This window comes from Oryctolagus cuniculus, chromosome 16, assembly GCF_964237555.1.
Source record: "Oryctolagus cuniculus chromosome 16, mOryCun1.1, whole genome shotgun sequence".
NCBI classification, from domain to species: domain Eukaryota; kingdom Metazoa; phylum Chordata; class Mammalia; order Lagomorpha; family Leporidae; genus Oryctolagus; species Oryctolagus cuniculus.
Genome location: NC_091447.1, coordinates 71064265 through 71091915, shown reverse-complemented (window position 1 = coordinate 71091915; position 27651 = coordinate 71064265). Strand labels below are relative to the sequence as shown.

The window sequence follows — 27651 nt, the reverse complement described above, 5'->3', positions numbered from 1 at the left end:
CGGAAGAACATCACCCTTTAATACATACACAGGCCAGGGGAGCATAAGGGGTTGGAAAAGAAGAGGATTCCATCATGAAATATGTGGTTTACTTCCACCCAATCTCCATAGCCACATATACATGGAGTCTCTAGGAGGGTTTGGGTTTATATAAGCATACTGCAAAATACAGTTTTTTTCCCAAAATGCATGGTTTCTATGACCTTTTATATGACCCTGCATAGGTGTGGATTTCAAAACAAATATAGCAAAATCAGCATACCCTTTAATCCATTTTCCCATAAATTTTTTTAAGTATCCTCAAACCGTCCCTGAATTCAATCCATGCCTTTATAAGCCAGACTTGGAGGCAGGGATACATTCCAGATAAACTCCAAGGTAGCAGAAGAAGGTTCTACATCCAGCTGACAGGAAGCAACTGAGACTGCTACACCTGTAGCTTCCTCAGCTTCCAGACTCAGGGCAAGACCACTTTCCAATCTGCTCTGTAGTTCTCCTAGTGGCAGGCACCTGAGCCACAGAAACAATAAGGAACATAGTAATGCTTGCCTGGAGCTCACTCAGTTATAAGCCCAACTGAAGACTGGATAAAAAAAAGTATGGTATATGTACACCATGGAATACTACACAGTGGGAAAAATGAAATCTTGTCATTTGCAAAAAAAATGGATGCAAGTAAAAAACATTATACTTAGTGATATAAACCAGTCCCCAAAAGATAAACACCATATATTCTCCCTGACCTGTGGTAACCAATACAGTACCTAAAACGTGATCCAGAGAAGCAAAATTCACACTTTGAGATGCAATGAATTTGAACAGCCTGTGTCTGGACTGTTGAGGAACAGGATTTTTCTGTTTGTTTGTTTCATACTATTTGTTGAACTCTTTACTTAGTGTAAGGTTAATCTGATGTGTATAACATTAATTGAAAATAGATGTTAGTAAAAAACAAGATTGGAAATAGCAAAGGGAGAAGGAAGAAGGGAAGGAGTGCAGGTGGGAGGAAGGATATATATGAAATGAATGAAGTTTGTATACCTAAATAAAATATTTCTAGGGGGAAAAAACTGCAAAAAATAAAAAGTGCATGTCTTCAAGGTCATCATCTTCCATCTACTAATGCATCCTTACTGCCAGAGCATTTTATGTGAAATCACACAGTGTCAAAGATAAAAGAAAATTTAAAAGATGACAGTCCAGCCAAGAGGAAATATAAGGATCACAAAAACACAAGTACTGGGACTGGCGTTGTGGCACAGTGGGCTAATGCCCTGGCCTGGAGCTCCAGCATCCTGTATGGGCACTGATTCGAGTCCCGCTGCTCCTCTTCTGATCCATCTCTCTGCTATGGCCTGGGAAAGCAGTAGAAGATGGCCCAAGTCCTTGAGCCCCTGCACCTACATGAGACCTGGAAGAAACTCCTGGCTCCGGATTGGCACAGCTCCGGCCGTTGTGTCCAATTGGGGAGTAAACCATTGGATGGAAGATCTCTCTCTTTCTCAACCTCTCCTCTCTCTGTGTAACTCTGACTTTCAAATAAATAAATAAACCTTTTTTTTTTTTTAAAGTACTGTGTAAATTTTACACAGCAAGCAAAAACAAAAAATAGAACCCACAGCAATACTCCAAGTTAGCACTAGGGGAGCACTCTCCACAGCAGAAGCAGTGACAAATCACAAAGGACTAACAGCTGAAGTTAATTCTGGGACAGAATCCGGCACCCCGACCTGGACTAGAACCCAGTGTGCTGGCGCCGCAGGTGGAGGATTAGCCTATTGAGCCACGGCGCTGGCCATATGAGTAATGTTTTTAAAAACATCATTCCTGGTACACAGACACACAAACACATACACACACTTCTACCAAGTGACCTGGCCTTCATTTCCCCAGGGAATAGTGTATTTGGAGAGTTTTGTAGTTTTTTCCTTTGTTTGACTAAGGTGTACTTTACCTGGAATGTGTGCAGACCAAAGTCAGCTGTGTGTAGCTCCCAGGACACTGTCTGGATTTTCCTGAATGGTGATGGCCTGTTGGTACTGCCCCACTAGCTCCTGTGACGTCTCTCACCTTAGCATCTGGAAGCCAGAAATATGGAGGCTCAGCCACTTGGGATTTCCCATTTTTTTCCCTCCCCCTGGCTTTCTACCTGCCTCTTTTTCTCTTTGTTGGTTCTGCTTGGTCTGCAAAAGGGATGATTCCCCTGAAATGATCATTGCCTTGCTACAAGATTCCACTTGGCCTCTCTCCTGGGAAGACTGCTTGTTGTGTGACACTGGGCATTGAAAGAGACTTTGATGGACTTACTTACCCTGGGCACCTTCGAGACAGACAACGTGTCCTACCTTCCCACCCCTTTGTCATCCCCAGCCGTGATAGTTTTGACATCCATGGCTGAGGCCAGCCTTGATGCATTCAGCCCTTGTCAGCAACCATGACCCTTTAATGTAATTGTCCTTTTTTTAATATTTATTTATTTATTTGAAAGTCAGAGTTATACACAGAGAGAGGAGAAGCAGAGAGAAAGAGAGAGAGAGAGAGAGAGAGAGAGAGAGAGAGAGAGAGAGGTCTTCCATCTGCTAGTTCACTCCCCAATTGACTTCAAGGGCTGGAGCTGCATCAATCCAGAGCCAGGAGCTTCTTCTGGGTCTCCCACATGGGTGCAGGGGCCGAAGCACTTGGGCCATCTTCTGCTGCTTTCCCAGGCCACAGGGGAGAGCTGGATCAGAAGAAGAGCAGCTAGGACTTGAACCGGTGCCCATAGGGGATACTGGCACTGCAGGCAGAAGCTTTATCCACTACGCCACAGCGCCGGCCTGGTGTATCTGTCTTGGTAGACAGTGATGTGTGTATTCCACTTACCAGTGGTTCCCACACCTTTGTCTCTAAGTACCCTTAGTAAGGTGGGTGCCAGGCACTTCTTTGTACCTTCCTTACTACACCTCTGCCGTCAGTTGGTTCCCTCAAATTCAAATTGCAGAGTCACAGTGGTAGAGGCTGTCCATTTATTTGCTTCCATTGAGGACCAGAAGAGACATCAGCCAACCTAGCAACTGCCATGACACGGAGTCCCTCCCCACTTTTCGTCCCCCATAGAGAGGGGTCCTTCACACAGGAATATTCTGGCGCAGAAAAAAGTTCAATGAGTCTGTTTCCTTAAGCAAAATCTCATCAGAAGTGTGGGGAAACTTCTTTGTTTCCAATTGAGTTAGATACTTAAATTGGCATCTCCTCCCCTTTGTTCTAAGTATTCCTCCCTTAGTGAGTACTCTGTGTTCTGGGTCTTCCGGTGCCCACACAGGGAGCCTATGGCATGTCTGTGATTGAGGGTATTTGTGCACAATAATGGTCTCTGGAGTTGTCTTGGTTGATCAGTCTGCAACAAGAAGCAAATGTGCAAAGTGAGGAGGAAACTGTCACCCTGAAGCCACCCTGGGTTTGTCACCTGGCTCCTGTTCCTTGGTGCTAGAGCATTGGCGTTTTAGAATTCGGGTGTTTGGAAAGTGAGATCAATCATTTTTCTGTAGGAAAGGATTTAAGGGGCACTAGACAAAATCAGTAGCAGTTTTGTTGACTCCTGCCTTACACTGACTTGTTTGGAATGTTTGCGGTCTACATTATGTAGATATACCTCCTGCTGTTCCATTAAATATGTATTCCCATTACATGGCATTCAGGGCCTCCCTACAAAACTGTTTTGACACGGGAATACTTTTCATATAGTCAAACGCCAGTCTACAAGAGTGCTACCACAGGGAGAGAGAGCTTCAGGGCCTGACTAGTGGTATTGGGGGCAGGGAAGGGAGGCAAGAATGGAGGTTAGAATGTGTTCTAAAGATCAAAATATTAAGACACAGGACATCTTTGTAGGTTGCTAATATTAATCATGTATATTTTAGGATTTTTTTAAAATCTGGAGCAATATCATACAGTTTCTGATGCAGTTAACTCACTTTGTTCTCATAAATATTTTTCATAAGATGTAGAAAAATGGTCTAATGCAGTAGTAAATTCTTAAATTCAGAGTCTTGTGGACATTTGAGAGAGGAGTGAGAATGGGGATGTGTGTATGTGTTCCTTGCCTAGAGCAGCTTTATGACTGAGTTTGTGGTCACTACAGTCAGTTTTTTAATGGAGGCACTGACAGTTTTTACTTTTGCACAAACACACACAAACCCAAACCCACACTCATGCTGTGCATTCCTATGTGGATATGCAGATAGGTGCATAGGTGGGCACATTGGGGAGAGGGACATGCAGTCTTTGGACTTGCTCCATGCACCCTTTGCTTCAGCCTGGGGACTGATAGACTGGATTTCCTTGTGGTTCAGTTTGCATTTTTCAATAGAATAAAAAATAGCAATTTGGGTAAATTATCTTCTCCTGGTAGATGATGCCAGTTGGTTTGCCTGTCCATCCACCCGGCATCACAGGTGGTTCCCAAGGCAGGTTTGGGTTGTATGGAGAAAAGAAGCCTCTACAGGACCAACTGTAAATTGGGAGGAGTGTTGTATAAGAAGCCATTCTTGGATGCTGCATAATTCCCAAGGAAGGGAACTGCAGTGATTCCTGATCGTGGTCACTCCCTGAGCCAGTTCCCAAGGGTGCCTATGCAGGGAAAGGAGGCTATCATTTATAGGCAGATCACACAGCAGTGTGACTTACATATGAAGTGTCCATAGATGTGTTTCCCAGGGCCCTTAAAATCAACATTTCCTCCATAAGGAAGCTTCATAATAAAAGGGAAGGTAGGAATTTTCTGCTGCCCTGGGTTAGAATCCATGAATTTATTACCCTCTTACCACTCTGACTCCTGTCATGTGCATTTCCTGATGGATCTCTTTAGATCACCTCTGTTTTCAGATTCCTGCCTGGGTGACAGTCTTTGGCCAGCCTGCCAGCTTAAACTCAGTCTGAATTGGAGTTGCCTAATGTGTGCACTCACTCCAGGGTCAAGGGCACCAGAACTCCCAATGCCTGTCTAAATCACTCCAGGTATGAGCACTGTGCAGAGGCCCTAAGTGGCTTTGCTTGGCCCTTTTTCCTTGGCCTTCTTCGTTTTCAGGCAAATTGTCTGCTTTGCTCTTGTCTGTGGTATGTTTGTAAAGTCCTTCTCAGGACCCAAAAGCCCTGAGTAGGGGGGTTTTATTTTGTACTTGGAGGTATGTCTATTTTTAAAAGATGATTTATTTATTTGAAAGGTAGTTACAGAGAGGGAGAGAGAAATCTTCCCATCCACCGCTAGACTCCCCAAATGGCTGTAGTAGCCAGGGCTGGACCAGGCTAAAGCCAGGAGCCAGGAACTCCATTCAGGTCTCCCAAATGCGTGCCAGGGTCTCTTGCACTGCTTTTCCTGCATGTTAGCAGGGAGCTATATGGGAAATAGAGCAGCTGGGACTCCAACCAGCACTCATGTGATTGCAGGCACTGCAGGTGTCAGATTAGCCTGCTATATTACGATGCTGGCTACAGGATATGTGTCATTATAAGGGAATGTATCATTGAGGACATAGGGTCCTCAATGATACAACCAGCTGACCCTATCCAGGCCATGGGCAGCCTGAAATGAGCAGAAGCCTGGTTGACATCATGCTGATGGTGTCAGGACATAGGGGATACTGTATAAGAGCTTTGGACCTGAAATTGGGGGAACACTAATTTGAGCTTTTTTTAAAAAAAGATTTATTTATTTATTTATTTGAAAGAGTCACAGAGAGGCCAAGGCAGAGAGAGAGAGAGAAAAACAGGTCTTCTATCTGCTGGTTCACTCCCAAGATGGCTGCAGTGGCCGGAGTTGCGCCGTTCTGGAGCCAGGAGCTTCTTCCGGTTCTCCCACGCGGGTACAGGGCCCAAGGACTTAGGCTATTTTATACTGCTTTCCCTGGCCGTAACAGAGAGCTGGATCAGAAGTGGAGCTGGATCGGAAGTGGTACCCACATGGGATGCTGAACCTGCAGGCAGTAGCTTTACCTGCTATGCCACAGTACTGGCCCCTAGAATTGCTGTTTCTGGGGAGAATGGGGGCAGTGCCAAGATCACCAGGCTCCCTCTCTGGATTGCAGCTGGAGCAGGAGATCACTGTGAAGGGTCAGTAAATCACTTGGTAACAGGACCTGTCCTGAGTGTGCAGACCTAGCCCTACTCTGGCTCAGCTGCTCCAGGGTGCTCCCTGAGCCTTTTCCCCTCTCTCTCTCCAGGGAGGCAGGAACTCTTATGATGTATGTGGTGGTTTCTGGTTGTTCACTCTAAACACAGTCATGCATACTTCTCTGGCTGCTGTGGGGTTTGTTTTATAGGAATGAAGAAATGCTTGCACAGCTAACAGGGGAGCCAAGTTGCACCATAGCAGTCCCTTATGGCTGTAGAACCATCTGGTCTAGCTTGACTTGGCTCTGTGTGAGAAAATATAGCAGCTGGACTTTCTCCCATATCCCCTATTCTCAATAGTTGTCATGTAGAAATTATCTGGGTTGGTGATTATTGATGTCCACCATGCACCCTTTTATCACCAGGCAGAAGGGTGGCTGGAAGTTGATCGTTGGCAGAAAGATGTGCGAGAAGTGCCAGGACCAGTCTGCAGAAGTGAGGATGTGGAGTGACGTCAGCATGCTCGCCTATCAAAGATCCCCCAACCTCTGCCCTCCATGAGGACTGCAAGTGCTTTCAGAGATGCTGGTGACATCATTATCTCCCTGTGGGAGCATGGTGGTCTCGGGAGGGTAACCAGGGGTGGGAGGGTCCATGTGCCCTATGTCCTTCTTCCCAGTGACCCCAAGTCATACTAAGGACCACCCCCCACGTCAGTTTCCTGCCTGTCTTCTGAGCAGAGAGTGGGAGATGTGGTGAAGGGCAAGAGAGAGTTGAGGCATTGGGCCCAGCAAGAGGTGCAGGTGGTGAATGGGGGAGTTAGGAGCATAAGGTGTGGGAAGGGACTGTTGGGGAGTAGGGACTTAGGAGGGGAAGCATGTTCACTGGGACCTAGCTTTTCCCTGGACACTCAGGCATTTGCACAGTTGTCCTCTCAGTCCACATTTCTCATCTCCTTTTCAAGGTTGTGAAGCACTCAGCATTTCCCAAGCAGAGGCTCTGTGGTTCATCCAGCTGTTGTGTCCACATCTGGTGAGTGATGCCTGCTGTGGGCACCATGGCATTAAGTAGTCCAGGCAGTTTCTGGAACCCTTCCCATGGGAGATTCTCCAGAATGCTTTCTGGTCAGTGGCCCCAGGTTGTTTATTGGGTAGCCTGTTTCTGAAATTGAAACAGGCTTTATCCAAATATTGGAAGCACCCACCATGGACATGTGGAAATGGAGGGAGAAAGGCTAAAAATCCTTTTCCTGTGCTGGCCTAGCTGCTTCTCCTGCCTTCATTATTAACCATCCCCCAGGAGCAGCCCTGCTTCCCCTCTGACTTCTTCTGCCCTACATTTTGTGAGATGGAGATCGTATTGGAGTTAGAGGCACTGAGTCTTGGGGTCAGGAAGGGACTTGACAGGATTAGATATCTACATTGTAGCCCAGGTTAAAGAACCACCCCCGATTTCCTAGGGGAACTGTTCTCCTGTTTAGTCCCAGAGAATTTCTGTCCTCCTAACCACACAGATGCTCTTAAATCCAGTCTTTTTATTACAATTGAAATGAGAGCAGTAAAGACAGAAGCAGAGCCACTCCCTTTGAGGCACCTGCTTCATGGCAGATACTATTCTGAGTGCATTGAAGGTAATCATTTATTTCATCTTTATATCTTCTTTATGAGATAGGTGTTTTGTATGTCCAGGTATAATTGTGGAAACTGAGCCACAGCATCTAAAAGCAAAGTTCTCTTTGTCACACAAGCAAGAAGTAGCATAGATGAGAGTCAAACCCAGACAGTGTGACTGTAGGGTCCATGAGAAAGAAGAAAACCCTAGGAGAGGGAGCCTTAGGGGTCAAATTTGTGAGATAATCAGAGTAAGAGTGATACTTCTCTCTGTTCACTGAGTGTTGGACTCTGCTGTTTTCAATTATTTATTTATTTGAAGTCACAGTGACAGAGAGAGGACAAAAGACAGACATGGAGATCCTGTATCTATTGGCTTACTAACCCCCTGGCTTCAGTAGCCAGGACTGAGCCAGAGTGAAGCTAGGAGCCAGGAACTCCAGCTGGATCTTCCACATGGGTGGCTAGGGCTCATTTACTTGGGCTATCTTCTAGTCTTTTCTGGGCATCTTAGGAGAAAGTTGAATTGGAAGCATGGAACAGCCAGGACTGCAACTAGCACTCTGATGAGAGATGTCAGTGTCAGAAATAGCAGCTTAAATCATTCTACCCAAATTCCAGGCCCCCAGACACTGTACAAGGGTATATTTGTGTCAGACTGGCCCACCCTTGAAAAAATTGCAGGAGTCTCCTATAGGATGGTGGCCAGAAGATACAATCTGATTTTAGTGCATTCCCGAATGGGTTCCTTGAGTTAGGGACTGTGTCTTATTCATCATTTTTCCAGATTTCTGGTGCATTCCCTGTGAATTACTAGCTGTAATCTTTATCAAAAGGTTGGCAAAATGCACCCCTTGATGGGATGTGGCAAGATGATTTAGTATCTACCAATTTCTGAGAGTGGTTATAACACTAAGTGGGTTACTGTAACATCAGGTACAGTCCTAGAAATCATGTGTGGGACAAAGGAAACATTTTATAAATGTGAGCTATAATTAATACTGCGAGGGTTGGGCACAGAGTTGAAGTCTTCTTGAACAACACTTCTCCCCTCACTTCTGCTGTTGAGTACATTACAGGGACAGACTCTGACAAGTCCTGGTCTCTTATGGGTTTGTGTGGTTTGGGACAGGCCTTTCTCTGGGCCCTCCAAAATTCCAATTGATTCTCAGGAGTTAGTACCTACCTGTCTTTCCTTCATGGCTCCAGTTTTCTAGTGGTAGGAGCAGGAATGACTTTAGAGCTCACTCTGTGAACCATCCTACAAGGCATACGGTGGAAACAAATAGAATGTGCCAATGCGCTCCCAACTGGGCAATGGCAGTAAGTAAACCACAGGGAATTTTAAGGGGACAAAAAGCTTGATTAGTCATAGTCATTGCCTCTGCCTCGGCAGCCGTCAGATACCAAGCCTAAGGACTGTTTGTTCTTTACCTTTGCCTTTAGAGAGAATATGAGGGAATGATAGAAGGGCTAGAATTATTGGGGGATTTTTGAGGTAGGCGGGAACTGTTGCAGGCTGCTTTATTTTTTTCCTTTTCTATTAATTGTCCTTAAATAAAGTTTAAGAATGTGTTTCCCTGGGTGGATCTTTGGTGTAGTTGTTCAGGTACCACTGATTCTCACTTCTCATCAAACTTCCTGCTAACGTGCACCCTGGGAGGCAGCAAGTGATGGCTGCAGTGCTTGGCTTCCTGCCACTCATTTGGGAGACCTGCATGGAGTTCCAGGCCCCTGGCTTGAGCCTGGCACAGCTGTTTTAGGCATTTAGAGGTACCAACAGATGTCTTTCTCTCTTTCTCTATCTCCCTACCTTTCAAATTAAATGAAAAAATAAATAGGTAAAATCCAAAACCAAAGCAAAGACTGTGTTTTCCTCAGTATCCTAAGAAAAACTTGCAGTTATCCCATTTAGATCTCATTTGTACATTTTGAAAGTATTCTTCTAAATCTCTACTTGAAGCCTTAATGAGCGCTGCTGTCATGGCTGCCTACTTTTGCTCTCATTCCAAGATCCATCCTCTTCCATAGATGCTCCAAACCCCCAGGCTGTCTCCTGACTTTGCATCTTTGTGTTCTTGTTTCTTAAATATCTTTTTAAATTATTTCCTTAAAGGCAGTTACAATGATAAGAGAGAGAGAGAGAGAGAGAGAGAGAGAGAGAGAGAGAGAGGTATCCCATCTGCTGATTCACTCTCCAAATGGCCACCATGGCCAGGGCTGGGCCAAGCTAAATCTAGGTGTCCAGAGCTCCATCTGGGTCTCCCACATGAGAAGCAGGGGGTACAAGCACTTGGAAAGTGTCTACTCCCTTCCCAGGCACAATAGAGGGAGTTGGATCAAATGTGAGGTAGTCAAGGTTCAAAATGGTGCTCAACGGAATGCCAGCATTGCAGGCAGTAGTCCCACCTGCTGTGCCACAACACTGGTCTCCACCTTTGTGTTCTTGATAAGTAGCTTGGGCACAATATCACTTTCTGCAGCAGCATCCTGATTTCTAAGAGGCTTAATAGGCACGGAAGTGTGGGGTCTTTGGTTTTTTCTGAGCCTTGGCCCTGAGTGGTTTCCTCTATGAAGCTGATTCTTGGCAATGGGCAGAACTTCGCTGGATCAGAAGTTGGGGTAGGGAGGTTGCTGTTAGACAAGTAGGGCTGTCACTGCCCCTTCAACTGTGCCCCACCGTGCAACCCATCCCTGTCATTGGAATATGTTTCTAGAGCTCTGGAGTGAGGGCAATAATGATCGATCAAGGAAAGACCTTTCCTTAAAGGATTAAGGAGTTGACTTCTTTTTTTTCCTAAGGTAATTTTTGCCCCTCTCCCCCCACTCATTTGTTCCTACTTTTCAATCTGGTACTTTTACTTTTTTCCCTTCTTTTCTCCCACCTCTTCTTTTGTCCCCCTCCCATCTTTGCTTCCCCAACAGAGTAATGGACAATAATTATGAGCTGTTGGGCTGGAGCCATGGCTCACTTGGTTAATCCTCCACCTGCGGCGCCAGCATCCCATATGGGCACTGGTTCTAGTCCTGGTCATTCCTCTTCCAGTTCAGTTCTCTGCTGTGGCCTGGGAGGGCAGTGGAGGATGGCCCAAGTGCTTGGGCCCTGCACCCACATGGGAGACCAGGAAGAAGCACCTGGCTTCTGGCTTCGGATCAGCACAGTGCTGGCCGTAGTGGCCATTTGGGGAGTGAAGCAACGGAAGGAAGATCTTTCTTTCTGTCTTTCTATCTCTCTCATTGCCTATAACTCTACCTGTCAAATAAATAAATAAATAAATAATTATGAGCTGTTGATTCCAAAGGAGGAATTCTAGCTAGTGTGGAATACAAAAAAAAAACAAAAAAAAAAAACAAAAAAAAAAACAGCTTCCATGTTAACAAAGAACACGATGCAGAATTCTTCAATAGAGCTACATCAGTAGGAATTTATTCCTCCTGATAATTTGACCCAGATTGCATACCTCCAGGTTTTCTGATTAACATTTTCTGTTGGATTAAGACGCTGGCAAATTGGGACAGTAGGGGAAGAGCATGTATTTTCTACTCAATTCTTCTCAGCTGCAGGTAAATTATAGCAGAGATTTGAGAGCAGAAAAATGGGCATTGTAGGTTTGAGGTAAAGGGATTCAGAGTGTAAGTACAGAGGGGAATACGGGCAGGGCAGTCTTGTTCACTCCCTAAATGGCCACAACAGCCAGGGCAAGGTCCCAACCTTTTGGGCCATCATTCACTACTTTCCTAGGACATTATCAAGGATGGGAAGTGGAAATTCTGGGATATGAACTGGTGCTCATATGGGATACTGGTATTGCAGGCAGTGGCTTAACCCCCTATGCCACAATGCTGGCCCAGCTTCAAGCTTTTTTTAAACAAGGAGAATTACTGAGATAGGATATATAATGTAAAACAATTACTCTGGGGTGGGTATTGTGGCACAGAAGGTTAAACTGTGGTTTGAGAGTCCCATATCTCATATCAGAGTGTAGGTTCAAATCTTGGCTATTCCACTTCCATTCCAGCTCCCTGTTAATGTGACTGGAAAGCAGTGATGATTGCTAAAATACATGAATTCCTGCCACTCACATGGGAGAACCAGATGGAATTCCTGGCTTCTGGCTTCATTGTGGCATAGCCCCAGCTGTTTCTTCACACACTGGGGGACTGAACCCATGGATACAAGATCTCTCTTTTACTCTGCCATAAAATAAATCTTTCGGAAAAAATAACAAAAGGTTACTCTCACTGCTGTGTGAATAATGGATTTGAAGTAGAGACAATGTTGGTAACAGATATTTGTTGAAATTCTATTGCAGTTGTCACAATGATATATGCAAGAATCAAATCTTAGGTTTTTTGGTCTACCCATAGTATCTTTCCCATAGTAGGTCTTCAAGAAATAGTAAGTAAATAAATTTATAAAACACCAAGTGCCACAACGCCTCAGAAACAAAACACATTTGAGACAGACCAGGCACTGAATAACATCGTGTTAAGCCCAGAACATTGACTGGTGTTCAACAGATTGGGCTTTATTTGAAGCTCTGAAACTCCTTAGCTACATTGCTTGGAGACAGGTAATTTAAACTCTGAGTCTAAATTTTCTTTGCTTTGCAGTGGGGAAATGGTATGATTCACTTCTTTGAGTTATTGAGCAAGTTAAGTGATACATTCTGGTCTGTGGTAGTCACCCCATAAGTGGTGAGCATTAGGGTTAAGAGGACATGAAGATACCTCAGCCAGTAGTCCGTGAAACTTCTGTATGGTTGCAGCCACAAGGCATAGAGTCCCTTAGGAGAAAGGCAACACTTTGGACCTTTACACAGTTGGGGTTCTGTCTCCTGAACCACAGCTTTTCTTGGCCTTTGAGGAAATAGATGTTCAAGTGTAAAGAGGGAAATATAAGAAGAAAGCTTTCCTGGCTTCAGATCAGCCCAGCTCTGGCCGTTGTGGCCATCCGGAGAGTGAACCAACAGATGGATGACCTCTCTCTCTGTCTCTCCCTGTTTCTGTAACTGCCTCTCAAGAAAATAAATAAATCTTAAGACAAAAGAGCTGTAGGAAGAGTTAGCATTAGAGTTTTCTCTCAGTCTAGCACTTCCCACGGAATTTAGGAGAAGTCAGATTTCCTCTCCCTTCATTTCCAAGTTGGATAGTAAGATGCTAAGGTTTGTCTTCCTGGACACATAAAGTAGCTGCTCCCTGCATCACATTTCCAACTTTTTCTGCAAAATCTCCCAGGAGTCCAGAAATCTGTCTTGTCTTGTGCCTAATTAAATACCTTGATGAAGGATCCAATCATAGTGGTTTGGCTGTGTAAGTTATTTGACCCTCAACTAGAGCAGCCAGGGTATCTGGAGCCAGGACCAAGACTTGTGAGAAGGTTCAGTGGAGACAGTTTTTATCCTTAGGGAAGAGGTGATCACTTCCTTGGGGTTGATGTTTCTCTGTCTTGCCTAAGTCACTAATTATGTCCTTGAATAAAAGATACAAATTAGCTTAGAAAAGATAGCTCATTCCTTTGAAGAATTGTCAGCTGTATGAATGGCTTAGAGCAGATTGGTTTATTGAACCAACCTCGATCTTTAGAAAAGTAAGGGCTTGGGTGGCTGCTGTCATTTAGAAAATGGAATAGTTCACTTTGGGATTGAGCTAACCAAGCACCCAGTACAGTGGGATTTATACTACCAAGCCAGTAGGTTAGAGCAGATATTGCCTACAAAGAGTCAGGTGTGACTGGACCAACTGCAGAAGCCAAGCAGCTAAAATATTAATGATTACCTTGAATGGGTTCCACCTGCTTGATGCTGTTTTTGGAAACCATTAGCAATTAAAATGTTTTCTTTAAAAAAAAAACTTACAACCAACAGTCTCTGAATACATAATTATGACTGCTGATTGAATCACTGTCTTCAACACTAGGCCAAATGCCTGCCCCCTCTTACTGTGTTGTTAATTTTATATAGCCTTGCAGAGCTGAGAATATGATTACTGCACTAGTCTTTGCTGTTCTTTCTCTTGTCACAGTATACTAAAGCCACTTTTGGTAGTCATCTGTTAGCATCACCTCTCTGAGTCCTCCAGGCTAAGTGAGGCATCTTTTTAACTCCCCCTTTGTGTTCATTCCCAGAGAAACTGGCTCTTTTGCCTTACAGCACATGCTTGTAGCTATGACAGGCCTGAGGAGTTCCTGGAAATGTGTATTATGAAAAAAGTCTGCACCAGCATAAACTCATCTTTTAAATTGATTTTCCACGATCTATTGGAAGTTCCCTTGTATTTATAAGTTTATAAATCTTCCTAGACCGTGTGCTTCCTAGAGGCAAGGGCTACAGTAAGTCAGCAACCTCAGCTCCCAGCACAGCTCTCGCACCCAGTGGGCACCCAGGCAGCACTTGCTGTGTTTGGGAATGTTTGGTGCCCAGCTGATTGATACTGAAATGCTCCTTGCTAAATCAGGAATAAGATTAAGTGGAATCACACTGAGAATTTGATAGGAGTATTTGGTATAGCAGTTGACCCTTGAGATGCACCTGTCTGCTTTTGCAGTGCCTGTTTTTGAGTCCTTGCTCTGTTCCTGATGCTTTCTGCTAATTCATATCCTGTACTCAGAATATAGATCTAGCCCTGAGATCCCTGCCACCCGTATCAGTGATCCAGACTGAGCTCCTGGATTCTGGCTTCATCTGGGCTTCCCACATGAGTGGTAGGGGCCTAAACACTTGGGCCATCTTCCATTGCTTTCCCAGGTGCATTAGTGGGGGGCTGGATCAGAAGTTAAGCAGCTTGGAGTCAATTCAGTTCCTATATGGGATGCTGGGGCTGCCGTTTTACTCACTATACCACAGTGCCGACCCTGACCCCAGATTGTTAAAAAAAAAAAAAATCCTTGACTTTTAACATAGCCTATGGAGTTTAGAAATATGTTAGAGACACTGACAAAAAATTGCATTGCTAATTAGCTTGGTGGTCTTGGACGAATGACTTAACCTATGTGAGCTTTCAGTTCCTTATTAGAAAAGTTAGGAAAGCAAATGATTCCATTATTTTGAAAATAATAAGGTTTATTTAAAACAACACTGACTACTAAGCTGGATGTATGTAAATGCTTGATCAAGGATGAATAGAGACATATTGCAGGTGTACATGTATGTTATACACACACACACACACACATACACGTACATACTCTAGTATTTCTATTTAATTTCTCATTACCTGGCTATCTTCACTTTTACCAGCCAATCCTGTTGGCTTCTGTGTTTTTGTCTTCCCCCATGATATTATCCTTTCTTCTGCACATTTTTTTAAAAAGCTTTATTTATTTATTTGAAAGGCAGAGTTACAGAGAGGCAGAGGCAGAGAGAGAGAGAGAGAGAGAGAGAGAGAGAGAGAGGTCTTCCATCCACTGGTTCACTCCCCAAATGGCTACAACAGCAGAGCTGGGCCGATCTGAAGCCAGGAGCCAGGAGCCCCCTCCAGGTCTCCCATGTGGATGCAGGGGCCCAAGGACTTATGCCATCTTCTACTGCTTTCCCAGGCGATAGCAGAGAACTGGATGGGAAGTGGAGCAGCTGAGACTCAAACAGGCACCCATTTGGGATGCTGGCACTGCAGGCAGCAGTTTAATCTGCTATTCCACAGCACTGGCCCCATCTTCTGCACATTTTATAATCCTCATCAATCAATGCAAAAATGGAAAGTTTCTTTTCCTCATTAGTCGTTAAATATACAAATTCTAGCATCCTGGAGACAAGGATTAAAAACAAAGATAATGGAACTGTATGGCTAAGATAAACCATCCCCTGCTAACAGTATTGCCAAACTGATGCAGTCTTTTTGTGAAACAATATTTCAAAAATAAGAACCATAATTTTTTTCCATAGTTTGCTACATCCCATATTTAAAAGAGTATTGGGGAAAAAAGTCTGTTAAAAGCAAAATAATAGTCACATGATATCTTTGTGGATGAAACTAAAACACCAAAATTTAAAAAAAAAAGTTAAATGAACAAATGGAAGCGTATATAATTTTGGCTCACTGAAATAATGAAACGTCACAAGTTATTAAAAGTTGTAATAAAATATATTAAAAACCAAAAAATTTGTAATAATGTAAACAAATCATGCAGTAAACTTTCTATCACAGGAAAAAAAAGTCCCTTGACTTCAGTCTCAGTGCTCAGGGATGGGCCCTTTAGTCTCCATGGGTGGCAGTCTTGTCCTTTCAGGGATTTTTGGTTATTTTTCCACCTTCCCTGTGTCTCCCAGTCTGTCTCCCTTGACCCAAGCCAAGGAAGTGAGGAGGCTCTGTTGTTTTCTCTTTGCCTCACCCCTTAGACAAGGCAATGCTTGGCTTTGCACAGGAGCATCCCAAGGTACATGGGTGCATGGGTGCATGAGTTCAATCTGTCAGTTGCACGGTTTAGGCAGTGCTCATGCAGGGGATGGCAAAGGTGTCATGAAAGGTGCTCTACTGAAATGCTTTAGCACAGCTCCTCATTCCCCAGCATCATCATTCATGGGGCTGGAGCATGGGGTGTTGAGAAATGGCTGCACAGCTCTGATTTAGTTTTACATTTTTTTGACAGGCAGAGTGGACAGTGAGAGAGAGAGACAGAGAGAAAGGTCTTCCTTTGCCATTGGGTCACCCTCCAATGGCCACCGCGCAGCTGGTGCGCTGCAGCCTGTGTACGGTGCTGATCCGAAGGCAGGAGCCAGGTGCTTCTCCTGGTCTCCCATGGGGTGCAGGGCCCAAGGACTTGGGCCATCCTCCACTGCACTCCTGGATCACAGAGAGCTGGCCTGGAAGAGGGGCAACTGGGACAGAATCAGCTGCCCCGACCGGGGCTAGAACCTGGTATGCTGGTGCCGCAGGCGGAGGATTAGCCTATTGAGCCACGGCTCTGGCCTGTTTTACTTTTTATTTTATTTGGTGTGAGGATGAGGGATGCAGAGTCCTGGAAGAAACTGTTCAACACTCTCACAGATGGCAATTCTGGCCAAGTTCCTGTAAAGTCACAGTCACCATGCTCCTGTTCTGAAAGTGCTAGGGTTGGGGGAGGGCTGCAGATTTTAGTGATATGGGCCTCACTGAAGGGGACACCCAAACACAGACTTAAGTCTCTCTTCTGTCTGCTCTTCTATGTTTTCAATTTTAGGATTTGGATGCATCCATCCATCCATTCAGTCTTGTTAGACACACACACACACACACACACACACACACAAACACACGTGTTTGTTAGAAAGACTTGTTTGAATAAACTTAGTGCTGGTGGAAGGCACAATGAGGAGTGAAAAGATTAAGCAACATTGGGTGTTGCTGGTTTTCTTAGTGATATAATAATATAATGGTGCTCTTTGATTGAGGTTTAGCTCTGGAACCCAAAAAGATGAGTGAAGATTTGTGTGGAAAATAAGGTGCTTGGCATTCTGTGGCTTGTACTGAGGAAATTGTGACTCAAATTTTAATATTCAACTTGAATTACTAGTAGCTGGCACTAACTCCTCCTTCTCTTTATAATTCATTATAAAATGCCTTCTGTTAAGTTTGAAGGGTGTCCACTCACAATGCCACATTGAACAGCTTTGTATGTTAATGGCTTGGGCTAACCCCAGGGATACAGTGTTCCTTGACATGGTTCATGGTTAACCTTGATGGCCCTCACAGCCTCAGTGGAGCAGCAGAGTGTGGACGGGAGTCAGGGTCCAATGTGTCACAATGCGTTAACCCATGACTGGCATCCTGTATCACAGTGCCATTTTGAGACCCCACCACCTTTGCTTCCAATCCCGCTCCACACTAATGTTCTTTGGAAAGCAGCAGAAGATGGCCTAAGTAGTTGTGCTCCTGCCACCCACAGGGAAGACCCAATTGGAGTTCTAGGCTCCTGGCTTTTGGCTTGGGTCAGCTGAGCCATTGTAAGCATTTGCTGAGTGAACCAGTAGATGGAAGATCAATCTCCCTCCCTCCCTACATTTTTTCTTAATTTTCACACTTGTCGCTCCCCCATTCGCGGAGGAACGACACAGGACCCTGCGCTGTTCTTTTGTCTGCTCGGCCCTCCCCGGGTTTGCTGCTGGTTCTTCCTGGGTTGGCTGCCAACCCCTGCACCTCCGTGGAGGGGCGGCTCCCCCTGCCACTTTCCCCACTTCCGCGGAGGAGCGGCACACCGCCGGCCAGCTCTCTCGGGGGCTGCTCAGGTATTCCTTCAGATGTTCCTGGTGCATGTTGTCTCTCTCCTTTATAGTCCTCTTCCACCAATCCCAACTCTGCTGCCCACACGCCGAGCACGCTGCTCTCCTCCAATCAGGAGCAGGATCAGCTCCTGCAGCTTATCAAACTGATGGGGCAGCTGCATAGAGGTTGTTTGGTCTCTTTCTCTCAGCGCCATATTGTGGGAGAGCAGATGCTTAGAATAAGTCTTAATTCCAGTAACTTAGTCTAGTCCGAGTTGCTCCTCACACACACTGCCGTATTTTTAGTCATTTTTATCTTTTTCCACTTAATTGCATAATTACAGTTTTATATATTGCTGCATGATAGCTGTGTAATATTTCCATCACTTGTTTTTATAATTTAATTTTATAGTTTCTAAGTTTTGGTATAGCAAATAGCATCTCTCTGTGTTTATAACTCTTCTCTCTTTTTGGATATTTAGGGGTTATTTTCTTTTGAAAGATTCTGTAAGTGCATTAAGAATTAACCCCTGTCTATAAGCATTTATTGAGCACCTACTGTCTGCAAGGCTCCAAGCTACAGAGATGAAATTTAGTGCTTTGGTGAATGCTCTGTCCAGTTCCTGGAGTGCTCTCTCTCCTTCTGTTTCACCAGGGTAATTTTCCACTTAAATTTCACTTTACTCATGAGGCTCCTGTATGTCCCCCAAAATATTTTAGGGGTACACAATTATAAACATGAGTCACCATTCTGTGCAAATAATACTTTACTTGTAATTGCACAAGAACCATTAATATTCACTGTTTTTACTTATGACATTTTGGTTTTCTTGTTTTTTTTTTTTCTCATTATTTAAAAAAATCCCTTCTTCAGCACTTCTTTTTGTTGCTCTTATTTGATATTCCCTCTTTTTGTTTGTTTTGTTTTTAAGATTTATTTATTTATTTGAAAGTCAGAGTTACAGAGAAAGAGAGAGGTCTTCCATCTGCTGGTTCACTGCCCAGTTGGCTGCAACAGCTGGAGCTGCGCCAATCCGAAGGCAGAAGGCAGGAGCTTCTTCCAGGTCTTCCCATGTGGTGCAAGGGTCCAAGGACTTGGGCCATCTTTCTACTGTTTTCCCAGGCCATAGCAGAGAGCTGGATTGGAAGTGGAGCAGCCAGGACTCAAACCTGTGCCCATATGGGATGCTGGATCTGCAGGTACAGCTTTACCTGCTACACCACAGCGCCAGCCCCAGTACCTGTTTCATTCAATACAGTTAGCCCAGTCTTCTTTTCAAACATCTTTGACTGTTTCAACATCCCATGCTTCTGTTTTCTTGCTGTTTTTCTGTCTCTGCTAGCTCTGGGTAGAAGATTGCAACTTACTTGAAGATGTGATTAAAACCCCAAGGTCACACATCCAGCACAGGAAGCTATAGTGGGGGAGATGCCATCAGGCCTGGATACAAGTTTTCCAGCCACTGCTGGCAGCCTGCTTGCACAAAACTTGGAATCTGCTTGTGAAGGATTCTACCTAAGGCTGAGGTGCCCACAGACTACTGACCCCACCAGAAGGCCTCACCAATCCAAAGAAGTTTGTATAGCAGACCCTGTAGAGATAACCCATGGTTAATACCCATTCATCTCATGAGCAGATTTGTGCTAATCACTTCTTATTTTTTTAAAGATATATTTATTTTACATGAAATAGTTACACAGAAAGAGAAGGAGAAGAAGGAGGAAGAGAAGAAGAGGGAGAGGGAGAGGGAGAGGGAGGGAGAGGTGGGGAGAGAAAGAGAAAGAGAGAGAGAAAGAGGTCTTCCATCTGCTGGTTCACTCCCCAATTGACTGCAATGGCCAGAGCTGCACCAATTTTTTTTTTTTGACAGGCAGAGTGGACAGTGAGAGAGAGACAGAGAGAAAGGTCTTCCTTTGCCGTTGGTTCACCCTCCAATGGCCGCTGCGGCTGGTACGCTGCGGCCGGCGCACCGCGCTGATCGATGGCAGGAGCCAGGTACTTATCCTGGTCTCCCATGGGGTGCAGGGCCCAAGTACTTGGGCCATCCTCCACTGCACTCCTGGGCCACAGCAGAGAGCTGGCCTGGAAGAGGGGCAACCAGGACAGAATCTGGCGCCCCAACCGGGACTAGAACCCGGTGTGCCAGTGCCGCAAGGCAGAGGATTAGCCTAGTGAGCCGCGGCGCTGGCCACACCGATCTTAAGACAGCAACTTCTTCCAAGTCTTCCACGTGGGTGCAGGGGCCCAAGGACTTGGGCCATCTTCTACTGCTTTCCCAGGCCATAGCAGAGAGCTGGGTCGGAAGAGGAGCACCCGGGTCTCGAACTGGCACTCATATGGTATGCTGGTGCCACAGGTGGAGGATTAACCTACTGTTTCACAGTGCTGGCCCCCAGCTTCAGTATTTTGTCTATTTTCTCCACCCCCCCTGCCATTTCATATGGGAGAAAAGCAGAGTGCCTCCCAGATACTTTAATATGAAAAATCTTTGTCCTGGAGTGGGCATTTGTAGCAATGGTTAAGTTGCCACCTGGGACTCATACATCCCATTCAGAGTGCCTGGGTTTCAGTCCTGGCTCTGCTTCCAGACTTAAGTTACAGCTAATATATACCCTGGGAGGCTGCAGATGGTGGTTCAAGTGCTTCAATCTCTGTCACTCATATGGGAGACCCAGGTTTAATTCCAGCCTCCTGCCATCTACCCGCCCCAACCCTGGCTGTTGCCAACATGTGGGAAGTGAACCATGAATAGAAGATCTCTCTACATGCATATCTGAATTTCAAATAACTAAAAATAAATTTTTTGAATGTTCATACAGTTTTACCTTAAGTACAGACATCAGAATGTCAACAGTTTGAGATTTCCCTTGGGAATGGTACAGGGTGATGTCTCTTTGTACACTCTACTCTGTTTTCTTTGTCCTGGGTTTCAAAACTGCTTGTGGGTGGTAACCAATATGCCCCCCCAAGTAGCTCAGTTCCTGGAGTGTGGAATGAGTGTTATCCCATGGCTCATTCTTCCTGAGGGACAGCATTATTAGGAAGGAAAGGGGATTTTTTTAGATTTTATTTATTTATTTATTTATTGAGAGGTAGAGTTACAGACAGTGAGAGGGAGAGGCAGGGAAAGGTCTTCTTTCCATTGGTTCACCCCCAAAATGGCCGCAGTGTTCGGAGCTGCGCCGATCCGAAGCCAGCAGCCAGGAGCTTCCTCCAGGTCTCCTACACGGTTGCAGGGGCCCAAAGACTTGGGCCATCTTCCACAGCATAGCAGTGAGCTGGACTGGAAGTGGAGCAGCTGGGTATAGAACCAGTGCTCATTTGGGATGCAGGTGCTACAGGTGGAGGATTAACCTACTGCACCACAGCACGGGCCCCAGGAAGGGGGATGTTTTCTGAGGAGCAGCCAATGCCCTAAGATTGTGTGGCATCTACTGTATGATCTCTACTGTAGCTAACCCCTTGGGGCATTAAAATTTTCTTTGCCAAACTATAGTTCCTATTACTTGGAGACATGCTAGTATCAGCTCATTGGCTGCAGGTGTTGGTTCTATGTAGTACTTTGTATTTGTTCAGCCTTGTGTAGAGAGAGAAACTTTTGCAAAGGCCAAGTAAACCCTTAACTAGCTGTAAGCAGTGTGAATCTCAAAAGAAAAATGTACTTCAGGTATAGTGAATTTTGGCTTTGCATCCAGAATTGGTTTGGTCAGATTAGAATTTGCACAAATTGAGAGTGTCTGAGATGGTCAGATGCTGCTAATAAAAGTCTTTTGAATTTGAAAGTTTTATTTGTGACTGGTATATTTAAAATATATTTTGATTTTTGTCCTCACTTTCTGTTTAGAGATCTTAAGATGGTATTTCCTGAGAGGTAGGTGGCTCTGGTAGTGCCTAATACATCCCTTATTAGCCTAACTGTGCTAATGAGGTGATGGATGGGATGTCTGAATAGCTTCAGAATGGGTACAGATGACCAGAATTAGCACACATGCTTTCCACTGGTATCTGCCCTGAGCTGTGTAGTGAGACTGAGCCCTGAACCTGGGAGGCTTCTGCTCACTCTTAGAGGATGTTAAAATTGAATTGTTGGAGAATTGGTTGGTATTTAGTGTGAGAGTCGACCACCCGAAAAACGTCACCAAGAGACACGTCTCTTGTGCAAACAGCACGGGGAAGTTTTATTGATTATCCAGCATGCTGGGGCTGTCTGATCATACATGAACAGAGCAGCCCCGAATAACCAAAGGTTAGGGTTTATAAAGGCAAAAACCGCAAAACCGGGAAGGGGGGACTACACGGTTGCTATGCACGGTTGCTATACACAATTGTTAAGACCAAAGGAGAATCAAAAGAGTACATGGTTACTGGGGTCAACATAACCCAAAACCTAAGTGAAATTAATATTTATCATAATCTTGACAATACTAGTTACAATCTTACAATTAGCAATTAGGACATGACATTAATGTAAGACACAGACAAATCACATCTTCATTATGAACCCAGGTAACCCAGGGGCAACTTTTTGTGCTTGTAAGCTTGAGCAATCATCCTAGGGGGTTTTTGTGCTCTGCCAAGGGTGATATAGTGTACTGCTATTGTTTGACTATTTGAAACCATAGTTTCAGACCAGAGTCTCACGGTGAGGGGGGGTGTTGGAGTCTCAAGGACTCCAAAATGGAGTCCCTACTGTCAGGGGGCTACTTCATTTAGCAGACATCACACACTTGATATTAGAAGTGATGACAAAAAAGCACAGGTCAGAACCTTAAACTGATTTTGAGTGTGAGTGGTTACTGGTGAGAATTAAGATCCTACAGGTGGGAGCCATTCCAGACTGCTAGGAAGGGCAAGTAGGGAGCCTCCAGCTGCTAGAATTACATCTTCTGGTGCTTCCCCCCAACTCAGCACTTAAGAAAGAGCCCTCCCAACTCCACCCCCTCTCCCCCCCCCACACCCTGAGTGTGCTGCATCTTCTGAGCAGGTGTTAGGCCCAGGTGAAATTTCTTATGGGAAAGCCATAGCCCGGAACAAAGAGGGGTGTTTCCTTATATATGTTTTTAATCTCCTTGTCTCCATTATATGGTTTCATGCATCCATTTGATTGGATACTCTAATGTTACATGGTGGCCACAGGAATTGATACAATACTGTGTGTGTATACATTGTTACTGATTCTTTTTTTCCACCCACATACTGAGCCATATGCTGTCTGGCTAGGGTTAACACCATTGCTCTGGACTAGCAAGGAGAACCTGAAATGGTTACATAGAAACAGATAGCAACTAGAGTTGAAGCATCATAGGCAGATAACCACAGGACAGATTCCTCCCTTTTTCTTCTTCTGACCTTGGGAAGGCTTCTGCTACAACTTTATAATAATGTCAGTTAGAAACAAGTTTAATTAAAAGACAAAGGCCTCTAGTACAGAGGCTTTTGTTAACTCACATGAATTTTAGGGTTTTTTTTCTAGTTATGTGAAGAGTTTCACTGGTGTCTTGATGGAATTGTGGTGAATCTGTATATTACTTTGGGTAGCATGGAAATGTTATGAATTATTCTAATCTGTGAATGTAAGAGGACTTTTTTCATATTTTTGTCTTCAGTTTCTTTCAGCGGTGTTTTTTTTAAAGATTTATTTATTTATTTATTTGAAAGGCAGAGTTACAGAGAGGCAGAGAAAGAGAAAAATCTTCCACCCGCTGATTCACTCCCCAAATGACCTCAGTGACTGGAGCCGGGCCAATCTGAAGCCAGGATCTTCTTCCGGGTCTCCCATATGGGTTCAGGGCACAAGGACTTGGGCCATCTTCTACTGCTTTCCCAGGCCATAGCAGAGAGCTGGATTGGAAGTAAAGCAGCTGGGACTTGAACCGGCACCCGTATGGGATGCCAGTATGGCAGGTGGTGGCTTTTTCCATTATACCACAGTGCTGCAGCCCCCTCATCAGTGATTTTTAAAAAAAAAATTTCATGACAGAAGTCTTTCACATCATGGGTTGAATTTATTCCAGAGTATTTTGTTTTATTTCTGTTGTGAATTTGATCAGTTCTTAGCCTTTTTTGCTAAGATCAAATGTAGTACATATTTTGAATTTGTTCTTATAATGTTCTTGTGTGTATCCAAAAATTAATCATCTATTCCAACTTTCTCTGAGTTTACTGTTGGTATATAAAAGTATTTCTGATATTTAGTGTTAATTATGTATCCTGCACCTTTACTAAATTCATTTACCAGTTCTAGCAGTCTCTTGGTGGGATCATTAGGTGGTTTCACTATACATAAGATATGGTCATCTGGTTATAGAAATAATCAGAGTTTCTTCTCTCCTATGCTTTTTATTTTCTTCTTTGCCCTACTTGCTTTGGTGAAACCTTACATTGCAATATTGAATGACAGGGGAGAGAGTGGGAATACTTGTCTGATTCCAGATCTTAGAGGAAATGCTTTCAGCTTTTTGCCATTCAATAGGGTGTTGATTATGGGTTTATCATATGTGAGCTTCATTTTATTAAGGTATGTTCCTTCTACAAATACTTTGCTCAAAGTTTTGCTCATAAATGAATGTAGAGTTTTATTGAATTTTTTCCCTACATCTGTTCTGATAATTATAATGTTTATTTTCCATACTTTTGATGTGTGTTGTTTATTGATTTCCATATGTTAACCCACTTCTTGCATTCCTAGGTTACATGTGACTTGATTATGATGTCTGAGTTTTTGATGTGTGGTTGGATTCAGTTTCCCTGTATTATCATGAGAATTTTTGTTTCTATGTTCATCAGGCATACCAGCTTATAGTTTTATTTTTTCTTTTCTTTGCTTTTATCTGAAAGACAGAGCTTTAGATAGAGATCTTCCACCTGCTGGTTTACTCTGGTCTTAGAATCTAGGCATTTCTGGCCTCGTAGGTTTAGATAGGAAGGTTTCCCTCTCTTTCACATTTTTAGAAGAGTCTCAGAAAGATTGATTTTCCATTTTTTTAATAGTAGAATTTAGTAGGGAAGTCATTTGGGACTGACTTTGTTTTTGACAGGCAGAATGGACAGTGAGAGAGAGACAGAGAGAAAGGTCTTCCTTTGCCGTTGGTTCACCCTCCAATGGCCGCCTCGGCCAGCGCGCTGTGGCCAGCGCACCGCGCCGATCCGATGGCAGGAGCCAGGTACTTATCCTGGTCTCCCATGGGGTGCAGGGCCCAAGGACCTGGGCCATCCTCTACTGCACTCCCTGGCCACAGCAGAGAGCTGGCCTGGAAGAGGGGCAACCGGGACAGAATCCAGAGCCCCAACCGGGACTTGAACCCGGTGTGCCAGCGCCGCAAGGCGGAGGATTAGCCTAGTGAGCCACGGCGCCTGCTGGGACTGACCTTTGATTTGAGACATTTTATTCCTGATCCAATATTGTTAACTTCTTACTAGTATATTCAGGTTTTCTGTCTCTTCCTGGTTCAGTTTTGATAGGTTATATGTATCCAAAAATTAACCATCTCTTCCAACTTGTTGCTTTGTAGTTGCTGTTAATAGTCCCTAATGATCCATTGTATTTCTCTGATGTCCATTGTAATATCCTTTTTTGTCTTTGATTTTCTTTACTTGAGTCTGCTTTATTTTTTCTTTCAAATACGAGTTTGCTAAGATAAGAATTAAACATCAGAATTCCACTGGGTTAGCACAGGATTTCAGATGAGTTCTTATGCATCATGTATGAGGTCCTGACAATGGGATTGAATACCCAGGAAATAGGCAAATCTTTCTTTTATTTATTTTTGTTTTATTTATTTATTTGAGAGGTAGAGTTACAGAGAGACAGAAAGATCTTCCATCCATTGGTTCATTCCCCAGATGGCAACAACAACTGGAGCTGAACCAATCCAAAGCAAGGAGCCAGGAGCCTTCTCCAGGTCTCCCATGTGGGTGCAGGGGCTCAAGCACTTGGACCATCTTCTACTGCTTTCTCAGGCCATAGCAATGACCTGGATTGGAAGTTTAGCAGCTGGTGCTTGAACAGGTACCCATAAAGGATTCCAGCACCACAGGCGGAGGTTTAGCCCACTACACCACAGTGCCCACCCTGGCAAATCTTTCTTGTTTCCTTATGGAGGAGTACCAAGGCTATGGGGAAGATAGGTTTCCTGTGCCGTGGCATCATCAGCACACAGGACTTTTAGGTTCCTTTTGAGCCTCCATACTCTCCTGCCTTGCTTTTCATAGAAATTCTAGGCCTTCTGGCTCCCCTGAAACTGCTCCATGGACTACATGGATTCTATATTTCTGCCAGTTGATTCAACGGGGAAAAGATGGGTCCTACAGGTCTCAGGAAAGCTTAGGAAGTGGGACTTGTGTTCTCCACTTTTTCAGAGCAAAAAACCTGGTTCTCCCGTGGGTGAGTCCTGACACTGAAGTGTGAGCCACAGGCCTTCCTCTGGAGGAGGCCACCCTGTGATTGGATCCTCTGATCTCGGGTTAGGGAGGGTGACAAGTGCTCTCCATGAAGGCCAGTGTGTTCTCCCAAATGCTCATAAGTAGATTACAGAAGTTCCATAAATGTGGTCATTGCATGTCTGCAATGGATCAAGAGTAATCTGTAGACTGCATAGGCAGGAAAGTGCACAGTATGAATCTGGTTCTAGCTCAGCCACTCTAGGTTCCTGTTGTTACTGGACCTACAGGACATTGGTTTGTCCATTTGGAACATGAAAGCATTCAAAATACTAGTGGAATATCTCCAAAAATCCTTGGCAAAAAAATCTCTGTAAATTGTGCATGAATTCTAGTACTATGGGGCAGTTGCATTTGTGAGTTTTTGGCATTTATTGATTGATTGATTGATGGTGTCTCATCAACAAGTGAAAATTCTGGTCCATTTCTCTGTTGTGTAGACTGCCGAGTCCCCTTCTCTAAGTTTATAGAAGTTTATACAAAATCTAGATTCCAAGGCCAGTGGGTTCTATGATGGAAATTAGGGTTCTGGATGATGATCCTGCCCTTTCTAATATAGTTATGCTAAATGAAGGAGGGGATTTCATCAGTTGGAATCCATGTGAAAGAATACCTTTCTGACCAAAACCCTCTCCCTAGAGCTTTACAATAGAGGCAAAGAAGTCCTACAAGGTGTAGGCCCAAGCTGTTGTCGACTCTTTTGCCCCACAAGATCAAGATGTAGTTACTCAGGCTGCAATTGTGGTGTAGTTGGTTAAACCTCTGCCTGTGATGCTGGCATGCCATATGGGCACCAGTTTGAGTCCCAGCTGTTCCACTTCTGATCCAGTTCTCTGCTGTGGCCTGGGAAAGCAGTAGAAGATGGCCCAAGTTTTTGGGCCCCCACACCCACATGGGAGATCCAGAAGAAGCTCCTGGCTCTGGATCAGCCCAGCTCCTGCCATTGTGGCTTTTTGGGGAGTGAACCAGCAGATGGAAGACCTTTCTCTCTCTCTCTCTTTCTCTCCCCCGCCCCGTAACTCTACCTCTCAAATCAATAAATAAACTTTGAAAAAAAATTTCAGTTATGCTATCTTAGTTCATCTCTATGGTACCAAAAACAGGGTGACATTACAAGTTTTACATGAACTTTGAGAAGGAAGACATGAGTGAGTTGAGAAAGATAGGCGAGGGCCTAGGAAATGTTGCTCTTTGGAAGGATCCTGAAGGTGTGGCCTTCAGTGGGGGAATAACCTGTCATATCTGAGAATTTGTCTCTATCACTCCCTGACACACTCGGATTACTTTATTCTGCCCTCATTATTTCCAGAGTTGGAACTCTCTGAAACCTAGTCTG

At 44.4% G+C, this 27651-nt stretch overlaps 1 long non-coding RNA gene across 2 annotated transcripts in view; it reads left to right on the top strand.

Moving 5' to 3' along the window:
* The window catches only part of LOC127488755 (uncharacterized), a 57834-nt gene that overhangs the window by 16995 nt on the left and 13188 nt on the right, over positions 1 to 27651 (top strand). Inside the window, exons 2-3 of one of the 2 annotated variants that reach the window (XR_011383025.1) lie at positions 6517 to 6675; positions 7052 to 7119. This is a non-coding gene — a long non-coding RNA (uncharacterized lncRNA). Of the gene's footprint in view, positions 1 to 6516; positions 7120 to 27651 lie in introns of both variants that reach the window. The other variant, XR_011383024.1, reaches the window with a different exon arrangement.